Source organism: Panthera uncia (genome assembly GCF_023721935.1).
Source record: "Panthera uncia isolate 11264 chromosome D3 unlocalized genomic scaffold, Puncia_PCG_1.0 HiC_scaffold_8, whole genome shotgun sequence".
NCBI classification, from domain to species: Eukaryota; Metazoa; Chordata; class Mammalia; order Carnivora; family Felidae; genus Panthera; species Panthera uncia.
Genome location: NW_026057586.1, coordinates 61,894,531 through 61,917,911, shown reverse-complemented (window position 1 = coordinate 61,917,911; position 23,381 = coordinate 61,894,531). Strand labels below are relative to the sequence as shown.

Below are 23,381 nucleotides of genomic sequence, written 5' to 3'. Positions count from 1 at the left end.
CCTAAGTTGCCTGTCTCTACTCATACCATCTTCTCATTTTCCCAAGGATGACGCCTAAAAGTTATTTTGGAATCCACATTTGCTTAGTGGGCACACCCAAAGCCTCTCGGTTTCAGGCCCTCTTCTCTGTCACTACTACCCAGTTCAGGCCTTCTCACCGCTTCCCTGGAAGAGCCTCCATGCTATGTTATTCTTTCTGGTTGGTCTGCTTAGCTTCTGTCTCTCCCCTCCATGTACTCCTACCCATGGCCACCAGACTCGCCTTCCCTAAACACATATCTAATGTCATTTTCCCTGAAAAATGCAAAATGGTGTTCCCCACACTACAGGATAATCTATGCAGAGCATTCAAATACTTTATGGTCTGGTCCCAGCTTTCTTTTCCAACCTTATCTCTATCTCTTGTCTTCCTTCTCAAGCACCCCACCCATTTCTATTCTAACACACTGTTAGTTTTCCCACACCCACACATTTGTGTGAGACTTTCCCAGTGTTCAGAATGCTCTCTCCTTACTTTTGTCCACCTGGAAAACTACAGTTTTAAAGTTTAAGACCCACTTTAAATGTCACCACCTCTTGAGTGAACCAACAAAGCTTCCTAGACAGATCTACACATATATCTCTGCCCGGGGTCCCCTTGGACACCGTGCTGAGCACACGTCACCAGGGACTAGAACTAAGGACATATTGTGGGTCTCCTCCATCATATCATGCATCCCACTGTAAGGCAGGAACTGCTTCCCATTCATCTTTGTGCCCTTGTTCTTTTCAGAGTGACCAGCTCTATAAATGTGTGTTAAAGATAAAGTATATCCAAACAGCTGTTTGTGATCCTTATTTTCCCATGGCTCTTCTTCCAACAACTTCTTTTCTTGGTGATTACAAACATCTTCATGTACTTTTGAAAGCCAAAGTCTGCCCAGATTAAGACGAGATTCTCTATCTTCTCACATATTAGTTTTATTTCTCAATTTGATGGAGGCATTTCACACACTACAGAGAATGGAAGCATAGTAAGTAGGTAGGCTCCTAAGGGTGAGTCTAGCCTTACAAGCTGCCGTACCACACAGAAGGCACTGCAATGAACTGATACTGTAAACTTAACATGAAAACCTTCCTACTACATGATTGTTAGAAGTCGCTCTAGTAAAAACTTATGAGGAATTCTTATTACAAAATCATGTATTATTATCCTGAAAAGGTCACAATTTATTATTTTTCCAATATTCAGGAAATACAAGAATCTGACCAGAAATTTTCCCATTTCTGTATTTCTTCACATTTCCTGACGATGCCCCTTATTAGCAGCCCTGACAAAACAAAAGCCACTTGTAGGCTAAGTGGGTTGTTCCTGGAAGTTGGCATCTGGCTCTATTTGGAGTCCTGTCTAAAGAATAATGCCTCAGAGCACCTGGGTGGCTCAGTCGGTTGAGCATCTGACTTCAGCTCAGGTCATGATCTCACGGTTTGTGAATTCTAGCCCCAAGTTGGGCTCTGTGCTGACAGCTCAGAGCCTGGAGCCTGCTTCAGATTCTGTGTCTCTGTCTCTCTCTGCCCCTCCCCTGCTCACACTCTGTCTCTCTCTCTCAAAAATAAATAAACATTAAAAAAAAGAATAATGCCTCACTCAGAAACATGTGTTAGAGGCTTATTGGCCGCTGATAATATTTATTACCTCTATAATACAGTTCTCAACTTTACTCTTTTATTTCCCCTTAATTAGTTTATATTTATAAATCTTGTAGTTTCAAGTAGATTCCCTCCACACTTCAATATACCTTTCTTTTGAATTCCTAACAGAATCTACTTGGGAGTGTGCTTTAAAAAATAAGTTTTGGGAGTTTTAATTTTTTTTAAATGAGGATACCCAAAAAAACTGAAAGCAGGGATTCAAAGAGATATATGGACACCCATGTTCATAGCAGCATTATTCACAATAGTCAAAAGTTAGAAGCAAGCCAAGTGTCCAACAATGAACGAATGGATAAACAAAATGTAGTATATCCATACAATGTAATATTAACAGCCTTAAGGGGGGAAGAAAATGCTGACACATGCTACAATGTGGAGGAATAGAAGATTTAGGAACTAATTAAAGATCAAAAATCAGGTAACTAACCTAAATAGTAATAATTTCTTTTAATAATAACTCAAAAGTACCATTATGTCTTGCAAAGCAATAAAAAACACTTCACAAACCTACTTGGACCCAAGAAACAACTCTTTCTCAAATGATGGCATCTTCTTATTTTTATGAGATCACTGGGGGTACACGGCGATGAGTGTGGTAATGGGACATGCGGCAGTTGCCAGACTAAACACCAGAGGAAGTAGAACTCCCTGCCCAGTCACTGTACTGGGTAAATGCAGCTCAACCCAAGTCTAGAAGTAAAAAAGCCAAAGCATTATATTCTTGGAATGTAACAGCACAGGAAAAATTTTAGAACAGAACAGAACCTACATAACAGGTAGCAACTTAGAAACTTTTAAAAAATTAATGCAGACTCAGGTCAGAGAGTGCTTAGGATGAGTACTCCCTGCCCAAATGCCCCATTTCCAAAGCGTTGCTGTGGAAGACAGAGAAGTGACCGTTGTAACTCACAAGCCCAACAATACCATGGTCCCCCTGATCCTGTAGCTCTGTGAACTCAATAGAACAACTTCTGTTCCTCAGTGGAACATGCAGCCCAGGGGGTGTAAGTACCACTGCTGACCTGTCCTAGGCACTCTCTCCTACATGATCATTTAGCCGCTGTCATGCTTTGTATTTGTAAATTATCTGTACCCTTATTCAGCAGTCTTGTCCCCCAAATACGATGGTCCCAGTTAGACTGAAGGTTCTGAAGCAGAGCACTGCTGAGCATCCCCAACACCCACAGCAAGTTGTGGAAGCCAAGATGAAGCACTCTTCTTGCCTGATGTTTCCTCCACCATCTCCAGACAAGTATGTCCCCCAACTTCCCTACTGTAATCTCCAGGTGTAGGAAAATGTGGAGAACCATGAAAAGTAGATCCCAGGAAGATCCCAATAGATCCCAGATGTCAGGCTGAATCCACACAGACCCCAGACATCCTAAAAGCAGCAGACACCTCTCTTCTTGAGCTGGCAAAGTTAACCGAGCAGCCTTCAGCAGGAACCATCTCCAACACAAAAACAAATATTACATGAAGTTCAAGAAGAACGCCTACAAAACAAAACCCCAGTGGAAACCTCCAATAGTCCCCTTTTTTGTTAGGTTACACAATTTATAACTGGATCCCTCTCCTCCCTCTGCCTGTCGACATCTCTCTCTGCCCACACTCATTACATTTCCAAAATGATTTTTCCGAGTTAAATGAACTTCACGTCTCATGCTCTACTGCGAATGCTCTTAACCTTTTTGGAGGTCAAAATCTTACTGAGAATCCCATCAAAGCCTTGGCTTTCTCTGCAGGAACAGGCACAATTTCAAGGAATTCACATATGTCCTGGGTCCCCTGGAGGTTAAAAACCTCTGTCCCAGTGGCTGCTTCCTTCCATTTCCATTCTATGTTGAGTTTGAGAAACATTTGGCAACCTACCTCCATTTGTGAGAATTATGTAACTAACAAATTTCAAAAATCCATAAGGACTCCTTTTGATAGGGTGGCCCATCCACCCCACTGATATCAAGACTCTAAGGGAGATCACATAAGCTCAAGAGGTTCAGCCAGTCTGACACACAGCAGCCCTGAAGGATGACTCCCTCCCAGATTATGATACCTGCTCCCTGTGACTGCCCTCACACAGGTACCAATGTGACTTTGTGGGGACCGCTGAGACTCAGTCTGTTACAATTGGCATCAGTTGCCACAGGCAAGTCATCACAAGAACCTGACCTTGGTAAGCACATTTTACACTTGAGTGCTGTTCATCCGGGTGACACCAAGGGGGGGTTGGGGAGGCAGGAAGACACACAGTGACAGTGACAGTGCCAGAGCATGCTGCCAGGCATGGCCCCCCACCCCACAGGCTGCAGAAGCTGCCTCACCCACACAGAGAGACTGAGCCCACAAAGCCAAACTTCTGAGCTGCTGCTGAGACTCCCATAAAAAGCAATGCTATTTCTAACCTCCCTCACCATGGAAAAATACACATGCCACCAAGCAACCCAGAATCTCTGAAAGGTTTATTTTTATACTCTTCCCCACGCCCCCTACTCTTACCTCCCCCACAAAAATTTTAGGTGGAAAATTTGCTAGCTTTTTAGCAGTTTGACACAACTGTGCTAGGCATGGGCTGACGAAGCTGTTAGCACACTCTTTTTGATTTTAAAGCAAAATGAAAAGGTATTTTTCTGATCCAGCCCTGAATGAGTCTACTTTAAGAAAATAATATAGTCCAATAATAGGAGGACAGAATCCAACAAATTAGGAAAAGAAAATTTCCCAAGTTCCCAGACCACAGACAAAAATGACCGAGATAACAAGTTTCTCTTCCCTGTCTCTAAAAGTGGTGCTCCTGCTTGTTGGACTTCCTCTTCACATTGCTGGTTTTTCCTAATTCAAACATGGCACAAAGCATCCCTGATGCTCTTGCTGAGTTTCGATTTTTCTTTTGCCACTCTTAAACTTAAATCTAAAGAATGAGGGGAAAGCAGTGAGATGGACTTCAGACCTGAGGTCCCTGACACAGAGGAGAGAGAAGGGAAAGGAAGTGGGAAGCAGGAGGGCCTGAATGAGGCCTCGAGAACCCAAAAACTCTTTCGGAAGCCCAGGGGCAACCCGGAACTAGTCAACCTGGGATCCCTCCCAGGACCCCTCCCACTGGGAACTTTGGTGTCACTTCTCTAACGACAAACTAGAAGGCCAGAGAGGCACCGGTCCACCACTGTCTGGCTTCTCACACAGACAGGAAGTTTCAGTGCAGCCTTTGAATGATCCTAACCTAATTGTAAAGCAGAGTTTAAATTTTCCTTCAAGTTAGGGAACCTCCAGCACAATATGGTCATTTATACCACAGCTCCAAATGTTTTTGTTTGATCACATTTTCACAGTTTAATCTATTTTACTGCACATGCCAAGGAAACATCTGGAGAAAATAGGCATTGCTTTATTTACCAGTGTAGAAAGCAGGGACCTACACTCAAAGGTGTTGCTTCTCCCAGCACTATTGATCCTCTTTGGTTTTTAAACTTTAAAAGTTTAAATTTAACACAAAGCCAAGAAGTCAGGAATGCCAGGCTGGTATCTGAGGTGATGTTTTAATGCTGGAGTATCTCCCCACTGGGACCACAGGTCTTATGCAGGAAGACTTTCACAAGGCTCCCAATTCCTCACCAGCTACTTCAGGTCCTTTAAGGACCTTAAAGGAAACCAAAAGAGAGGTGGGATTTTCCCCATCTGAACCTTTTTCATCTGTGCTGAGAGCCAACCAGATCTAAGTCTGAGATTTCTTCTTTCATGACAAAGACAGGAAATGGTGCAAAAAGCTTGAATTAGGGATTTCTTCACCTATATCCCAGAGGCACTGTGCTCAGTCAAGTCACCAGCACCAGCAATCCACCACACCTGGCTCCAGCAAGAAGATGCCTCAGGAAATTTCTCAGCAAACCTCCTTCACCCTGAGAGAGGACAGAGAGGTCTGCGCCTCTGCTCCTTCTCCTCCTCTGATCCTGCCAGCACATGGTGCTTGAGTAAGAGCTAGTATTTGGATGGCAAATAACTGGCATTTTATTGAACTCCCACTATGCATGAATGCCGAATGAGGCATCTTCACAAAAATCCCACAAGATAAATATTATTCCATTTAAAGATGAGAAAAGCTCAGACTCAGAGAGGCTTAGGACTTGTCAGAGTAAAAACGTGAATGAAAGTGGCAAGGACAGAATTTGAGCCAAAGGCCGTGTTTCCAACTACACTTTACAAATGTGACACACTGAAGAGGCATCTGTCTTCAAATTTATCGGAGAGGTTAAAATTCTGAAATACATTTAATAACAACCTAAACATGGGGACCCAACTCCATTTTAGAACCAAGTCCAAAAAACCCACTGTTCAGTAAGACAAGCACATTCTGCAGTTAATGCAAAAATCCAGCCAAGTAATTGAAGCACAGTGGTAATGCCACCTGTCCATCTTATCGGCACTTAGGAATGTCTCACGGTCCAGCTGTGAGCTTTGAGAGACAGAATTTTACAAGTAACAAAGCAAATATAAATTCCAGGACAGTCAGCTGTAAGAACCTATTTTAGAGGTGTGAAAGTTCTTGCAACACCTCAGAATCCAAGTATGTGCTTGAAAGTGACCCGAGATACACAAAGCAACATGCAGTTCTGCAGACAGGGGTCTGTTCTTCAACTATTCTAATGTTCATAAGGAGCAACAAAGCTTTGTATTTCATTTAAAATCCATATAGAGGAATGTAGTCAAGAAAAAGTTTTCCATTACCAATTTTGAAAGTTGCTTAAAATAGCTGACAGAATGAGGTAACTCCATATATGGGGGGAAATCGGGTTTTTATGTAATTTGCAAGTATATGTCTACATTTGTCAAAATTTTATAAATAAAGCTGCACTGTCCTTAGGAGCATAGTCCAGTGGTAGCTCTGGTTACCCAGTAAAATTCTAAGTGAAGATGGTTTTAGTTTTCGGTAAGTAAAGTTAAAGAGAACTGTATCTGAGATGATGGAAAAGAAACTAAGTTATGCCTGCACTCTCTTCGGCCCTGGTAGAGATGAGTTGCTGCCTCCCACCTTAAGGTGGTGGTGGGTATGCCAAATTATGGAAGAAAAATAGCACAATTCATCAACACTCACCAAGTAAGGGAAGGTAAGGGATTCTCAAAATGCTGCCCTATGAGGCAATAAAGAATCACATGAATAAGAAATATTTCGTCAGTCACCGAATATATCTTTAAGGCACATAGCTGGAATACTCCCCATGAAAGCTTACCACCTACCCTGGAATAGCACATCAAATGGGCTTGAAATACCTGATAGTAGAATATCTGAAAATAAAGGATCTGAATAAAATATCTGAAAGTAAAGTATATTTCAGATACTTAATAGTAAAATCCACTCAGGAAAGAAACACATACAAATTGCACCCACTCAACAACAGAAAGGAAATGCACCCAACATGGACTCAGAGAGTGTGGGTTGTTACATACCGCGGGCTTCATAGCACTTAGTTTTAGGAAGGGTCCACACTATGAAAAGTCCATTTAAATTCAAGGGTCTGTGTGCCTCAGTGAGGGAGCACATTAATAGATTGCCTCATCTATTTCCAAATGCAACCACAAATAAAAAAGCTTGGATATGCTCCAGTGGGGGAGGGGAGTGTCTTTATCAATTCATTTCATTTGACAAAAGTTCTACTGAGCTCCTTTGTACCAGGCACTGCTTTAGGCAGTAGAAGGGAAGGAGGGAGATTCTTGCCCTTTTAAAGCTTACATTCTAGTAAGAAACTTGGAATAAACAATGAGTCATACCTGGCATATTACATTTTAGGAAAAAGTTGCACCTTATATTTTACAGAGTTTCTTACTTTCCTGAAGACCCTCATGTATTTTTTCATTTAATGTTCCCTACAGCCTAGCAATTAGGCAGAACAAGAATCACTAAAATCAATTAAGAGTTGACAAAACAGAGGCACCAAGAGCTAAAGAGGTACACCTAAAGTGAAAAGCTCAGGGCAGGCAAGCTGAGGCAGGGTAGGATGCTCCTGGCACCCTCCCAGCACCTTCACTGACTGTCCCCCAACAAGGGCAGCCTTTGAATTGATCTTTGGATCTGAGGATGTCCAGAGATGACCAAAATACATAGGGATCACCTAAGCTTCCAGATAACCCAATGCTCACCCACTCTCCAACAGAAACACACAGGCACACAAATGTAAGACCAAATGCAGCAAATTAGGTCACCCCCCCCCCCCCCCCCCCACTTCACAGTATAAACCATACAGGCTATCAATACAGGGAAAGAAAAACCTACCCACCTGATGTCACAATAGCTAAGAAAGAGAAAGGAACTAGTATTTATTTAGTGTATGCTATATGCCAGATGCTGTATTAAGTATGATGGCTCATTTATTTCTCATGGCAATCCCACTGTTATCCTCATTTTATGAAGTAGGAAATCAAACAAAACAAAGAATTTAGAATGAGAAAGAAAGAATCCCATTTCCCACTGACCTTAAATGTTTTTAAGTATCTGGGCTTTAAATGCTCAGGCTCAGCAACAAATACAAGTTGAACAGTAAGACTATTTTTTCAGTAAATCTAGAAATACATATTTTATATACATTCACAGCCCAAAGTGAATTATAAACAAAAAAGAAAAGCCACATTCAATCTGATATCATGCAACTTTCCTCGTACCAGAAAAAACTAAATTAGTAAATAGTTTTTGTGCCTAGAAATTACACGACTTTCTTAAGAGGTTAGCACTGTGACAAGCTTTGCTTCACAAACATCAAAGAGAAGAGTCTTAAGTTCTACTCACCTTTTAAGCTGTATGAAAAAGATGTGAGTTCTTGAAAATGGTCCAATCAGGAGATAGCAGTGTGATGTTACAAATATAGAGCTTGAACTGCTAAAAGGAAAAATAAAGAATTTCAGTGAGCCATTTCATGGTTTCTCTTAACAGACTATCCCTTTCCCCAAGTTCCAAAAAACAGTTGAGCCACAATTACTAAAATGAATAAAAGAAGAACACAAAGATAAGCATCAAATAATGAAGAGAGAATTACAGCAAAAAAATCTCAGATAAGGGACATGACTGAGCTAGGGACAAAATCCCCCTATCAGTTCTCTAGCATCCACAAGGGGCCCCTGTTCTTATCTTCCAAACAAAAGAGATATGATTCATTCTCCAAACACACAGACCTTTTCTTCAATGAAGGACCAAGAACAAATTATGAACAATGTCCTTATTGGATTTGGAGGGTGGGGGGGGTTCTAATCATAGACGTACTAAGTATGGCTCTGTAAAGCCCACTTTCTTTCTTAACAGTCCAAATCATCTTGTAAGCACATGGATCCACACAATCCTTAACTGTAAAGAGAGGCAGGCCCAGTGGCACCTTTTTCCTCCCATGCAATATGTTTAATTTTGCGGAAGCAACACTGACCCCTGCTTAGTGAAGACCCTAGGGTGAACATCCATGGTTCTGTCTGAAAGACTTGTCTTTCCACCTGCCCTTCACCTTGCAGGTAAAACATCCTCCAGTCTGGAGCTCTAGACTTTGTCCAGTTCCAGTTCACACAATCTATCACGATCATCCTCACCCCAACTCGATGAGTATGCTCTGTGTGCATCACACACTCCAGGTCATATAAGGTGACTGCCTTGTGCCTTACAAAGCAGTTTCAGGTAAACTCAGTCAGCTCTGCCTCAGATACCACAAGCACCTCTCAGCACCCAGCCTGCCAATGTGTAGGATTACACTCCTGTCCAAGGTTGAATAAGCTACCATCTGTCTAGTTTGTGTGCTATAGTGTACCCTCCAGGAGACTTGTCCCTCAAAGTGTGTTCCTGCCATATGTCACTCCTGGGTGATCAGCCAATGCTAAGACATCCGGACAAAAAATAACTACGTCTAGCCAGAGGATCCTGAGAGATTCCTATGGAGGTCCACCCTGAACACATGAGCCAAACAGGTCGCTGTTTTTATGTAACCCCTTACTATCAATACTGTGAACCCACAGACATTACTTTCTCCTCCTGTTTTCTATCTGCTAAGAGAAGAAACAATCCACTTCTGGTTTTCCAAACAGTAGTTTTTATTCCCCAACTGGGACTGCTATCATCAGTCTTCCTAGGATTCAAATGTTCAGATTAATTGGGAAAAGAAGTTGGTCAAATAATCAGAAATGTACCTTGGTGGGCAAAATTACTCTTGAGTGCAGGCAAACCTGTGACTTGCTTCTAACCAACAAAATATGGCAAAAGTAATGACATGTCATTCCCTTGATCAGGCAATGCTATATAAGACTCCATCTCAGCAGACTAAAGAGTGACAGACTCCCTTTCTAGCTCTGAAGAAGCTGCTATATCGTGACAGGGCCTGTGAAAAGGCCACATGGCAAGGAACTGCAGAGACCTCCAGGAGCTGAGAGAGAGATATCCAGCAAAGAAAAAGGAGCATCAGTCCGATAGCTACAAGGAAATGAATTCTGTCAACAATTTAAATGATCTTAGAAGTGGATTCTTCTCACTCATACCTCGAGGCCCACACCTTGACTGCAGACTTCTGAGATCCTGAGCAAAGAACCATTTAAGCCATGCCCAAACTCCTGACCCATGGAAACTATGAGATAATTTATGGGTGCTGGTTTAAGACATTTTTATGGCAATTTGTTATGCAGCAATAGAAAATGAATTTAACTTCATAATTAAGTATAGGGATATACTTAAATACATATATATTACATGCATCCGTAACTGGTACAACTGAACAACGCTTCCTACCTGCCTCATCCAGCCATAAGTGAAAATTTATTTCTCCTTCTTGACAATGAGCTCCTGGTGGACAAGAACCACATCATCATCATCCTGGCATCCCCTTAGAGTATGTGACACCTGGGAGGGCCTTAACATTTTTTTTAAATAAACCAAATTAAAAGAGTTATGATTTGTCGATCTCTGGGTTTACTGCAATAAAGCCAAAGCAATAGAATTTATACAATCCTTCAAAGCAGAGCTCAGAGCCTCTAAATTAATTTTTTTATGTTCTTATTTATTTTTGAGAGGAAGAGAAAGAGAGAGAGAGAGAGAGAGAGAGAGAGAGAGAGAGAGAGCGCAAGTTGGGGAGGGGCAGAGAGAGAGGGAAACACAGAATCTGAAACAGACTCCAGGCTCTGAGCTGTCAGCACAGAGCCCGACACAGGGCTTGAACTCACAAACCTCAAGATCATGACCTGAGCCAAAGTCGGACGCTCAACCGACTGAGCCACCTAGGTGCCCCTAAATTAATTACAAAATAGGTGGAAGACACAGCCTCATGCTCTATCCCCAAATGATGAATCCACAATTACTCCAGTACAGGTTAATTCACTGTACCTGTGAACCTGAGTCAATGCTTACAAATGTTTCTCAGTAGTCACTACTTTTGCCAAATACCGCTGCCACTTTTCTGGCATTTAGCTAAAGGTTAAAAACAACAACCACAACAACAAATCCCTAAGAAATTTTCCAAAGTAAGAATTTGTGACTCACTCTTAGTTTTCCATTCATATCAATCATTCACTCCCAACCAAAATGGAAAAACCTGTGTAAGTCAAAAAACCCAACTCTAATTATGAAACAAAATGCTAATCCAACTTCCTGACAAAAGGGCTTTAACATTTTTTTATTTTTAATTTTTTAATGTTTTTTTTTATTAGTTTTGAGAGATAGACAGAGTGTGAGCTGGAGAGGAGCAGAGAGAGAGGGCGACACGGAATCTGAAGCAGGCTCCAGGCTCTGCGTTGTCAGCACAGAACCCAACACGGGGCTCGAACCTGTGAACCCCAATATCATAACCTGAGCCAAAGTTGGACACTTAACCAACTAAGCCACCCAGGCACCCCACGATTTTTTTTAAACTGATGCTTTTTAATTCTTTTAAGCAAGATTTTACTTAAGCCCAATTTATTTTTTTAGTGGGTATTTTTTGGTTTGTGTTTGTTTGTTTGTTTGTTTTGAGAGCAAGTGTGTGAGCAGGAGAGGGACAGAGACAGGAGACAGAGAATCTCAAGCAGGCTCTGCACTGTCAGTGCAGGAGCAGGGCTGATGCAGGGCTCGAACTCACCGAACTTTGAGATCATGACCTAAGCTGAAACCAAGAGTCGGACACTTAACTGATTGAGCCACCCATGTACCCCTTAAGCCCTGTTTAAAATAAAAGTTGCATATGTAAATCTATTGTTTCTGCTCTCCTTAAGAGATAAATTACTGTTTTTTTATTATAAAGAAGACTGTGACTAAAGCTTTATTTTAGATTTTGAAAGGACTAGTTTAATAAAAGAGTGATTTTTAAAACATTCAAATCAGTTAAATTACTTAAAAGACCACAAAATAAAAACTTCATTCACTACTCTCCTGAAATCTATATGCATGATTGTATTATATATTCCAACTCCCCCATAAATCACTCAGTAAACCTTAACATTATCTCCAGGGTTTACTCCCTGGTGCTGAGCCTCTCAGGCAGCAGATTTCTCTCACTCAAGCCAAGAAAAATGAAAAACACCAGTTCCATGACATAGGAGGCAGAGAATTTCAATAAATTCACCTCTTCTTCTCAGCATAATTTTAACTCTCTTGGGCCCAACTCTTCTGTGTGAAAATAATCAATGACCCACTACAGGGAACTGAAGGGGTCACTGAGCTGACCCCTCCCCGTGCAAAGAAAGAAACAGACCCAGTTTATAGTCCCCACCCTGTTCCCTCCACCCTCAGCTCTAATAAGTGCATGCCTTTTCCATAATCTCACAAATACAGCTCAACACAAACTCCAGTGCTTCAAAATAAGAAGACTGGGCGTTAATATTATGCCCCCACAAAGGAAATTAAGCCTTCAGAAGAATGGTTCACCCAAGAGAAAGACCCTAAAAAGAATTAATGAACATAGACCCTCAGAGAAGATGCTGGAAGAGTTCTTCACACATGTACCATACCATGCTGCTCTAAATATTTGAGGAATATTAAGTGATATTCCTAAGTGATAAAGTATGGTCCTGTGGGGATGATGATCTCACTAGCCTCAAACCATCTTCTTCTGAGTGCCATGTTCCTGACACGTTTCCAGAAGTTTACCTAGTACTGTAGGTTGAGTGGCCACAGTTTGAAAACCATGAGCTAGTGAGAGGCAGCGCAAGAGGCAGAGTTGCAGATATTCCTGGAAAGTAATATGAAGCAAGGAGGTCACCTCCCTTGCCCCAAGGAGATACATAAGTGGCAGTAGACTGAAAAATCATAAGGGAAGAGAGGCGCATTTCTTCTTAACCTTCACAGCATTCTCACTCGCTTTAAAATAAAGGAAGACATTTGTTGCAGACAAAGGTTAAGAGAGAAATCTAGTTGCATGCTTTCTTTCTCTAAAACAGGTCTGGCTCCAGCTAGGAACTGGAGTCATTTAAAACACAATGATGCCTGGAGACGAGAGAGCCATTTTGTGTAAATTATAAGTCGGGAGAGGAAAAAACACAAAGTAGTAGTTAATATACTTATTTGGTGCTACGGAAACAGATCAAGAAAAACAGAAAACAGAGGTCTCCTTCCCAAAACTGTACTTGCTCTACATCAGTTTTCAGAAATGTTGAGACGTTCCTTAAGGATGGAACTACACTTCTACCACAGATGCATAAAAATTTTTATCAGGCATGTCTTGAGGGCATAAAAGGCACGTGTGCATTTATTCAACCCATAACTGCCATACAGTTGGTGTCTTTCTCTGGGGGACTGAGTTCAGAGTAAACTGATGCCAAGAAGTACTGGGCCAGAGGTATGTTTTTGCAGCCCAAGTACCAAGCTCAAGGATCTCTCACTAGCTGACTCTGCCCTGGGGAAGGGTCAGGCAGTCAGGGAGCACCGCCAGCAGCCTCCCGGCAGAGCCCAGGGTGAAATGCAAAGCTAATGAATACAGGCTCCAGCCTCAGGGCCAGAACTAAGAGTTTGACAAATTGCATGTTAACAAAGCATCACCGACCATTTCATCCCTGCCTTTCAAAATCCAGGAATGCACTTGAAGAGGGCGGCTTTGGGCAACTCCCAGCCAACAACGAAGCCAGCCAGGACCAGGACTATCGAGAGGGATCCCAAAGCCAGCCGCCTTCTGTCGGCTGTCTAGCTTACTTCTAACAGAGATTCTGTTCCCAAAATAGAAACGAAGGACCTCTTTAAAGCAGATGCAACAAAGAAACAGTCCCACTTTGCTTGCCAGGAAGAAATAAAGCACGGCGATAGCCACACCCAAAAGTCATCTTTTGGAGCACAGAGGACCGTACAAGGGGACCTTTCCTGGGGTATAGCTGAAGTGGCTAGCCTTCTCAAAGACCTGCCCCCCAAAGACCCTCACGGGGTTCGAACACTGGAGTAAGGCAGTGCAGGGGGGCTCCCACACTCACACTTCCTCCCAGCCAGCGAAGGACAGGAACAACTTCGAGGGCTGCACTCACAGGGCAGTGGAGTGGCCAACGGACCTTCACAGGCTTCCCTGCCCCGCCTCACCCTTCAACCAAGGAAAATCTTTCAATCAAAGCAAAAACAGTCCATCTGCCTATGGCTAAACAGGTAGGTTTTCCTATCTTCCCTGCTGTTTTGGCTTGAGCTCTTCAGGCTGCAAAAGTTCTGAAGCTCCCACAGCTAAGCTTTATAAAGGCCTGAACTACCTACGAGGAAACTAGGACAAAGCCACCCTTGGGCAACCCTGCACAGCAAGACAGCATCAAAGCCAACATGGCATCCCAGGCTCCTGCCGCGTAAGGTGACCGACGCATTCACGCGCGCACAGATGCACATGAGCGCGCACGCACAGTAGTAGGCACGCGCGCAGGCACGCGCTGAGTACGCTTGGAAAATCTTAAGATGGAATGCTTCAGGACCCGTAAAGGCAGAACTAAATGTTCCAAAGCACAAAAGGTGAAAAAAGTTTTCAACAACGCTAGCATGAGCCCCTTCAAGAAACTATAACAAAGGGGATGATTTCTTTTAAGTGACATTCAAATCCAACAATGAAGTTTCCTAGATATTTCCAAACTGTAGGGGGAAAAGACAAAGGCTGACACCTCCACAAAAGATCACAAAATACTTTAAAGTAATGAAAAACTTGATAATTGTTAGGATGTCCTTGGAACCACAGTAGAGGGGACGGCCATCTTGCCAGAGCAACTCAATGAAAAGCCCCCTAGCAGCGTGTCAGAATGAATAGGAGGTCAACCAATCACCGAGCGACAGCACGACCAGACACGAAAAAGACCCACCCGGACCTAAACCCGGAACCGGGGCAGCTTAAAAACCCCACCCCACCACACCTGGGGGCGACTTCCCTGACTTCTCTCTCTCTCTCTCTCTCTCTCTCTCTCTCTCTCTCTCTCCCTCCCTCCCTCCCTCCCTCCCTCCCTCCCTGAGTCACGGGACCTCGCCTGAGACCTTAGTTCCCAAATAAAGCCTTTGACTGATAAAATTTGTTAGCCTCTGACTCCTATCTTTACCCTGCCTTACGCCTGACCCTAACAATAATGACTGGGAGACATCAAGATCCTCTTTTGCTTCTTAAGCAATGAAGTACTGTCTCATTTCTCAAGCATCCTGGAAGGAGTTCTCAGGGTCAAATTATACCCTTTAAAGCATACTAGTGAACATCCAAATGGAGATGTTACCATATCCATTACAAGCCAAAACAGGAATCAAACACTCAAGTCACTATCGCAGGAACTCCATGAGCATGTGGACTGGGAGAGTAAAAGAGCCACAGGCACAGCCTGCCCTGAGTTCAAATCCAGATCCACCACTTACTGCTTGCAACACCAGGGCAAATCACGTCATCTCTGAGACACAACAGCTAACAAATAAAGATAAGGTTATCTACCTTGCAGGTCAGGGCACAGTGTTAGAGAGACTGTAAGGGCCTTAGTATTTGATCATAAGTATTAATATAGTCAAATGATAGAGCAGCATTGCTTCTGAACAGAGGAAACTGGATGCTAATACATATGACTCATAACAGAAGTACCTCTATCCAAAAGTCCCCCTGGTTTACCTCACCCTCCACAGTCCTCCTCACTCAGTTTTCAGTGTTCTGGGCTGTCTGCATATACCCTTCCTCATGTTTACTCAGGACTCCTCCATGAGAATACCAACTCTTAAAAACAAGTCTCACATTTTCTGGGTTTTTAATACAATACACTTCCTTCCTTGTACCCCCCAACCCACCCACCCACCGTGCAATGCCCAACCATACGTGTATCTCCATAGCTGGCATTCCCCAGAATAGCAGCCTCAGAGGAAGACTTGAGGTAAACTCCCACCTTTCACATCTTACAAGCTCTCACACTTGATGTCTCAAGCCCTGTCCCTTTGTGTGAGTGAGAAAGAAACCAAGGAGCAGAGGAGGTGAAGCATGCTGACCAAGTCACACAGATCAGTCAAGTCCCAGGGGCAAAGACCTGGGCCTCTTGCTTCTCCCACCATGCCATTGGCATCTGCTTATTACAGAGCCTACCTCATAAGAAAGAAAAATTGCCACTGACATTATAAAGATAAATGTCCAAATGACCCACATATCCTACCACACAGCACTGGGCCCTGAGACTTCAACATGCCTGACAGCAAGGCAGGCCTGCTTCAAGAAACAGCTCTGCATACTCAGGATTCTGAGTTCTGGCCCAAGTGTTCTGTTCTCTGCCCTTTTTGACCTCCTGTTTGGATACTTAATTAGTTATAACAAGAAAAAATTAAACAGATAAAGATACTCAGGCATCTCGGTCATTCATTTCTAGGTAATAATAGCAACAATAACCATAAAGCTAACATTCATTTAACCGTTGCTCAGTGCCTCCCACCATGTGGCACGCTATGTATGTTATCTCATTTAATCCTCACAGCAACCCTGTATGGATGTTATTAGTATCTCCAGTTGACAGATGAGACAACCAGAGTCTAGAGAATTAGGTGATTTGTCCAGGGTCATTCAGCTATCAAGAGGCAAAGCCAGGAGTTGAGCCCTATTCCATCCTACTAGCAGATCCACAGAGAAATCAAAACAAATGGTTATAGTAAGAAATAAAGCACAATGAGGTATCAAAAAAAGAATATGCTTTGTTCTTGGGAATTCCTTTGAAAACTAAGGTGTATTTTTGTTGTAATATTCTCTTCAAACTCAGACTTTATGATTCTGTTTGGAAACAGCAACAAGTCATTCACCAATAAGCACACTTCTTTCAGACCCTTTTGGTCACTTCCTGTGAACACTCCACAGGCAGAAACAAATGTGAATACTGTGGAACCACACTGGCAGATGAGAGTCCTGACCCCCAAAGACTGGCACAATGGGAGGGCACAGCGAGGACTTCTCAGGAGCCACAACAGACTCAGTCCCAGCCTGGTGAGGCAGCAATATTTTTGGAGACCCATTATGTCTCAACTTTTCTACCACATACCATCAAAAAATAAAAAGGACCCACATTGTTATTTCTCTGAAATTCTAAAATTTAGTATGGAAAACAGGACAAACATAAATAAGTCTGTGCTGTTATCATAAAATGTCAAGACTGGTTTCATATGCCAAAGATAAAAATTGTTCTCAATATTTTACTGACCTCTATTAATATTTAACATTAAATATAGACCTAATTCTCTGTAGAAAGCTGTTTTATGCACTAAATCCCTAGTACTATGAGGGAGCAATGCTAAATTCCAGGAAGAGACCAGAGAAGTCACCATGTCATGTGAGGTGGAAAGAAGAGACCCAAGTATGTCAAACTCCACACTCAAACTCATTAACCATGCACTCCACTGGCAGGCTGTATGAGCACCCACCAAGTGCCAGACACGATTCCAGGCACTTGGGCATATCAGTGAGCAAAACAAGGGTGGAGAGTTGAATGATAAACCTACTCAACAGGTAAATTAAGCAACTTGCTCAGAAATGGTAAGGGCCATGTAGAAAGGCAAGGGCAGAGCAGAACAGAGGACAGCCAGTACAGCCAGAAGGAAACAGTGCCAGAGAATGCTCCCTGAGAAGGTGATATCTGAGCAAGGCTAGAAAGGGGTAAGGGGGTCTGGCACATGGATGTTTGAGAAACAACATTTCAGAAAGGGGTCCAGGAACAAAGAAGCAGCGTGGCTGGATGGAGTGAATGAGGGCAAAAGCATCAGGAGATGAGGTCAGAGAGGCAGTGGGGGGTCACAAGAGCTTGCAGGCAATTGTAAGGACTTGGCATTTACTCAAGAAAAATGAACATCTAGTGAGTCATGCATTCATTCAACAAGGACTTACCAGATGTTAAACATGCCAAGCCCTGTGCCAGATGCTAAAGACATAGGAACAGAAAGAAGGTTGAGAAGAGGCAAAAACTAGACTCCTCAACCTTCAGTGGTAGCTAAGGTCTTCTTCAGTACACTAAGTAACCAAGAGTATATGCCTGGAACCTGGAAATGAGCATTCAGTGGGCTCAAAGGATGCCTCTCCATCCTTTACACGTATACAGGTCCTGAGCATTTACCATGAGAACACCAAAAATACAGAAGATCTGAAAGTTGTATAAATCAGCAGTGAAGATCAAATGAAGTCCAAAATCATTTTAGTCTTGACTTTACCTCATTAGATTCTAAATACTTAAATCTATTGGTGGTATTATGATAGCTCTATATCTACAATGGTTTAAACAACATAACACCCTATATTTCCCAATATTTCTAAATGGCAGAATGTTTACTCTTCATTGATAGCTAGATATTTATTTGTAATTTTGGTAAAGTAGGCCAATGATAAACCTCTGTTTGGTCTTTCTCCTCTATTAAACTATATAGATTACATCTTCTTAATACTTCCTCTGTAACTCACCTGTGATACTAGTCATTTTGTACTTTCAAACACTTTAATACATTTATTTGTGTATATATACATACATCTATACACATACATATATATGAAAATGCATATATGTATATACATACACTGAGTTGTGATATTAAATATCTTTATATACAAATGTATATAAACACATGTATAACTTTTTTTTAAGTTTCTAAAACCACTACTTAGACTTATTACATGAACTACATTCTATCTTCTCTTCTTTTGCACATCACTTTTCAAATGCTGGTGTGACCTACTGAAAGGATTTCATGACCTGCCAATGAGTTGCGGTGCTAAAACACTAGTCTAAGCACTTAAGTAGTTAAGGCACTGAACTGATTAAAAACTATTAATTAATTAATTACCTCACATTTGTCACATCACCTGTCCCCTATTTTGTCCACCTACCCTCAGAACCTGCAGAGAAGACCAAACTCTAGTCTACTAGTAAAACTTTAGAGTGTCCTAAAGGATGATCCTTCACAGCACAGTCCTGCAAGACTCATGACTAACCAGAAAGCAGAAAGGAGCTAACTGTTCTCTGCTGGAGGCAAATAGAAAATGTATCTGCACTATATGTGCATGAACTTATCAAATAAAGTCTCCAGTATTCTGAAATAACTTAATGAAAACACATTCTATTGCTAAAGGATTTTTTTCTTTGGCTTCCAGTGCTTTGATAAACTTGTAAATGGTCATTAAAATAGGACCAGTATTGGGGCGCCTGGGTGGCTCAGTTGGTTGAGCGTCCAACTTCAGCCCAGGTCATGATCTCACAGTTCGTGAGTTTGAGCCCCGCGCCAGGCTCTGTGCTGACAGCCTGGAGCCTAGAGTCTGCTTCGGATTCTGTGTCTCCCTCTCTCTCTGCCCTTCCCCAGCTCATGCTGGCACTCTGTCTCTGTCAAAAATAAATAAACTCAAAAAAAAAAAATTAAAAAAAAAAATAGGACCAGTATAAGGTTGCCTAAGTGGTTCAGGCGGTTAAGCGTCTGACTTCAGCTCAGGTCATGATTTCACAGTCAGTGAATTCGAGCCCCACATGGGGCTCTGTGCTGACAGCTCAGAGCCTGAATCCTGCTTCAGATTCTGTGTCTCCCTCTCTCTCTGCCCCTCTCCCACTCACTCTGTATCTCAAAAATGAATGAACATTAAAAATTTTTTTTAATAAATCAAATGGGACCAGTATAAGCACCACTCTGCATTCCAGTGTAGGACAGATTCAGACTCAGAAGGTCTGTAGTGAGCCCCAAGATTCTTCATTTCCAACAAGCTCCCAGGGGATGCCAATACGGTGGTCCAGTAACATACCACTGAAAAGCACTGGGTCATTTACAGATCTAGGTAGCCCTCCTTAGCCCCCCTAATAATATATGTTCAAACACATAGCACAGGGCTCTTGGGTGGCTCGACGGTTAAGCATTTGACTCTTGATTTTGGTTCAGGTCATTACCTCATGGCTCATGAGACGGAGCCCTGCATCAGGCTCTGCACTTACAGTGCACAGCCTGTTTGGAATTCTCTCTCCCTCTCTCTCTGCCCCTCCCTGCTCTCACTCTCTCTCTCTCTGAATAGATAAATAAACAAATACATCAGAGGTGCCTGGGTGGCTCAGTCAGTTAAGCATCTGACTTTGGCTCAGATCATGATCTCAAGATTTGTAAGTTCAAGCCCCATGTTGGGCTCTGAGCTGACAGCTCAAAGCCTGGAGCCTGCTTCAGATTCTGTGTCTCCCTGTCTTTTTCTGTCCCTCTCCCGCTTGTGTGCGCTCGCGCTCTCTCTCTCTCTCTCTCTCTCTCAAAGATGAATAATAAACATTAAAAGTAAATAAATAAATAAAAATACTTTTAAAAATACATCAAATACACAGCAAACCCCCCCAGCAGACAGCACCTGCTGCGAAGGTGGATGTTTAGGTGATATCCGCAAGCATTTTAATGTGGGCTTCAGGTGATGGCAACCCATCAATGGTGGTAATAGAAAGGGCCACAGGGAAGAATGAAGTGAGGGAGTTAAAGAAACACAGGGGCGCCTGGGTGGCGCAGTCGGTTAAGCGTCCGACTTCAGCCAGGTCACGATCTCGCGGTCCGTGAGTTCGAGCCCCGCGTCAGGCTCTGGGCTGATGGCTCGGAGCCTGGAGCCTGTTTCCGATTCTGTGTCTCCCTCTCTCTCTGCCCCTCCCCCGTTCATGCTCTGTCTCTCTCTGTCCCAAAAATAAATAAAAAACGTTAAAAAAAAAAAAAAAAAAAAGAAACACAGAGAGGAAATCGGCTTGGAAAGCAGGACCGGGCCACCTACAGAAACCTATGACGATTCACAGATGAAAAGATAACATCTATTTGGAAGTAACCCATATAATACCAACTTGGATACACTAAAGGTTAGCCATGCTATGTCTAACAGGCTTGCTAGAGCTCCAGCTGGCTGAAAAACATATATTGATGATGAAAACCATCATTCAAAAAAAAATGTCCACCTACCATATTTTATTTGAAAGGAACACAGATGTTTCAGATATTCCCAAGTTAATTGGTCCTTTTAACTGAAATTAGATACATGGTTCTACTACATCATTAGAGGTCAAGTTTAGAACATCAGCCAATTGCTTATATCCCAGTAGGTCACAGTTGTTGTTTTTATTTTGTTTTTTAAGATTTTATTTTTAAGTAATTTCTACACCCAGTGTGGGGCTCAAACTCACAACCCTAAGATCAAGGATCATATGCTCTACTGACTAAACCAGCCAGGCACCCCTGCTGTTGTTTTTAAATTACCATATTCCTCTTCATTTTACACAATTCTTAGAAAATATTTCCCAGCCTTTTCTCCATCAAATCATCAAAAAATAACTATTGGGAATTGAAATTCCACCCATTTGGAGGTCACTATTACCCAACTAAAGTCTGGACATGCTGTTCTACATGTTACTGAACTAATAAGGGTAAAAATAAAATTCCAGAAAAGGCAAAACCTACACTTTTTACCTAGAGCCTTCTCTTATTTGAAGCCATGCAGCCTTTCCTCATTCTTGTGGGTTTCATTAAACTAAGAAGCACAGAACACTGTAAACTGATTTGCTACTTTCCATACCTGCTGCCAAATTTCCACTTCTGCAAAACCAATTTCAATCAAAAAAAAAAAAAAGGGGGGGAAAGTTAATCTAATTCTTCACATGGTCCAATTTATTCAGAATTGAGGTAAAAAGTTGGAAGAAAGGAAAGCAGTAATTGGCAAATAATGCAAACGTTAATTTCTTGTCTTTATTTTTTAAATCGGTACATTGTCTCAGAATCGTTTCCTCCTCTTAGCTCTGGAAATTTTTTCAAATGTGGACATTGCCAAACAATGACCTTGTTATAAGCCAAAGTTCAGTTATTTTAAGGAATTTACTACCTTTTAGCCGAACGAGTTCTCATGGAAATCCTTCCAAACCACTAACTTTGTTAAGAATTTTTACACGTTTACAATATAATGCTGTATAGCTTCTAAAAATGTTAGGGTTTTACTCTGTGCACTACTTCCGCCTTTAAGAAAGCAGTATAATCTAAAATTGGTGATATAGGAAAGACAAAGGGACACTTAAAAGGAAAAAGCATGAAGTAACTTTGGTGTAGCAACGTTGTACGACGGGAAAATCAAGCCAAAGGCAGGATGCAATGCATGCCGTAGGCTCTAGCTGCTAAGTACTAGACAGAAGACGGATTTCAAAAGCATCCCATTTTGCATCTGCTGACTTATGAAAATATCTCCCCCTTCCTTGGTGTCTTGAACAGCAAACTCAGGTATGCATGTAAAGACCAATTGGCACCATGTTTTCAGATCCTTAGGTGAAGTAAGTCCCACTTAGCCAGAATCGAAACAGCTGGGAAATCCAAAACTGGAATTTTTGTGAAAAGGAAAATAATTACAACCACAAGAACTTAACACACAATGCGACTGGCCAACTTCCCAATTACAATGGCTTGCCAGACAGGAGGCAGAGGGAAAAGGTGAAGGGTCAGGGTCAAGAGGAGAAAGCTAGAGTAAAAGGCCCAAATGGGAGAGGAGGGTGACAGAGGAAACTGAGGCACCGGAAAGAGAAGGGACTCAGAGAAAAGGCAGGGTCAGCACTGTCTGCAACCCATCAACAGAAATAACAAAATATTCTGCCATGTGGTATGAAAACAAAAGAAGCCAGTACAACACTGTGGTCTTAGCCTTAGAAAAATCTCTCTGCACGCACCTCTTGAGAAGTATAAGAATTAAAGTTTGATGAAGGAATGCACTGGTCTGCACACTACTTAAATCAAAGCTCAGGAAGGACAGTTAAGGACTCACAGTCTGCATTAGTCCTCCTGGCAAGGCAACCTGTTCCCTGCTACCACAGGCCCCAGGGAAGCCTCCAGACAAGGCTGGGCAGTGCTTACCAGGGGCGGGGGTGGGGGCCACCACTGGCCTCCACCAACCTGAGTGAGGTTCCACTACCTCTGCTTCAAACTCCCAAGGAAGCAAACGGGAGGATGAACAAGTGGCCGAGCTGCACAATGCATCTGAAGCGAGTCTAATTCATCTCAAGCTGTGTGGTGTAGGAGCTGGATCTGAGTGAAAACGGCTCGTCTCAAGCATGCGGTCTCTGAACAGGTTACTTTAGAAAGTGAATGATCATGCACAGGCTATTCCCCTGCAAAACTTCATGGTCCTGTCCTCATTCTTCTCAGATCCCCACTACGACATGTGACAGGTGGAACTGGTGCTGCTGATTTCAAAATAAGTAAGACAGACCATTCTTCTGGTAATTTTTAATGTTGCAGGCCTGTGTACACGCACCAAAAACAAAACACACACACACACACACACACACACACACACACACACACACACACA

General features: G+C 42.4%; 1 protein-coding gene across 3 annotated transcripts in view; it reads right to left on the bottom strand.

Annotated features, from left to right (window-relative positions):
- LDLRAD4 (low density lipoprotein receptor class A domain containing 4) overlaps positions 1–23,381 on the bottom strand; it is a 436,727-nt gene that overhangs the window by 370,920 nt on the left and 42,426 nt on the right. For all 3 annotated transcript variants that reach the window (XM_049620496.1, XM_049620498.1, XM_049620499.1), the window contains exon 2: positions 8,462–8,551. The gene's annotated coding sequence lies outside the window, so the exon portion shown is untranslated. The remainder of the gene's footprint in view (positions 1–8,461; positions 8,552–23,381) is intronic.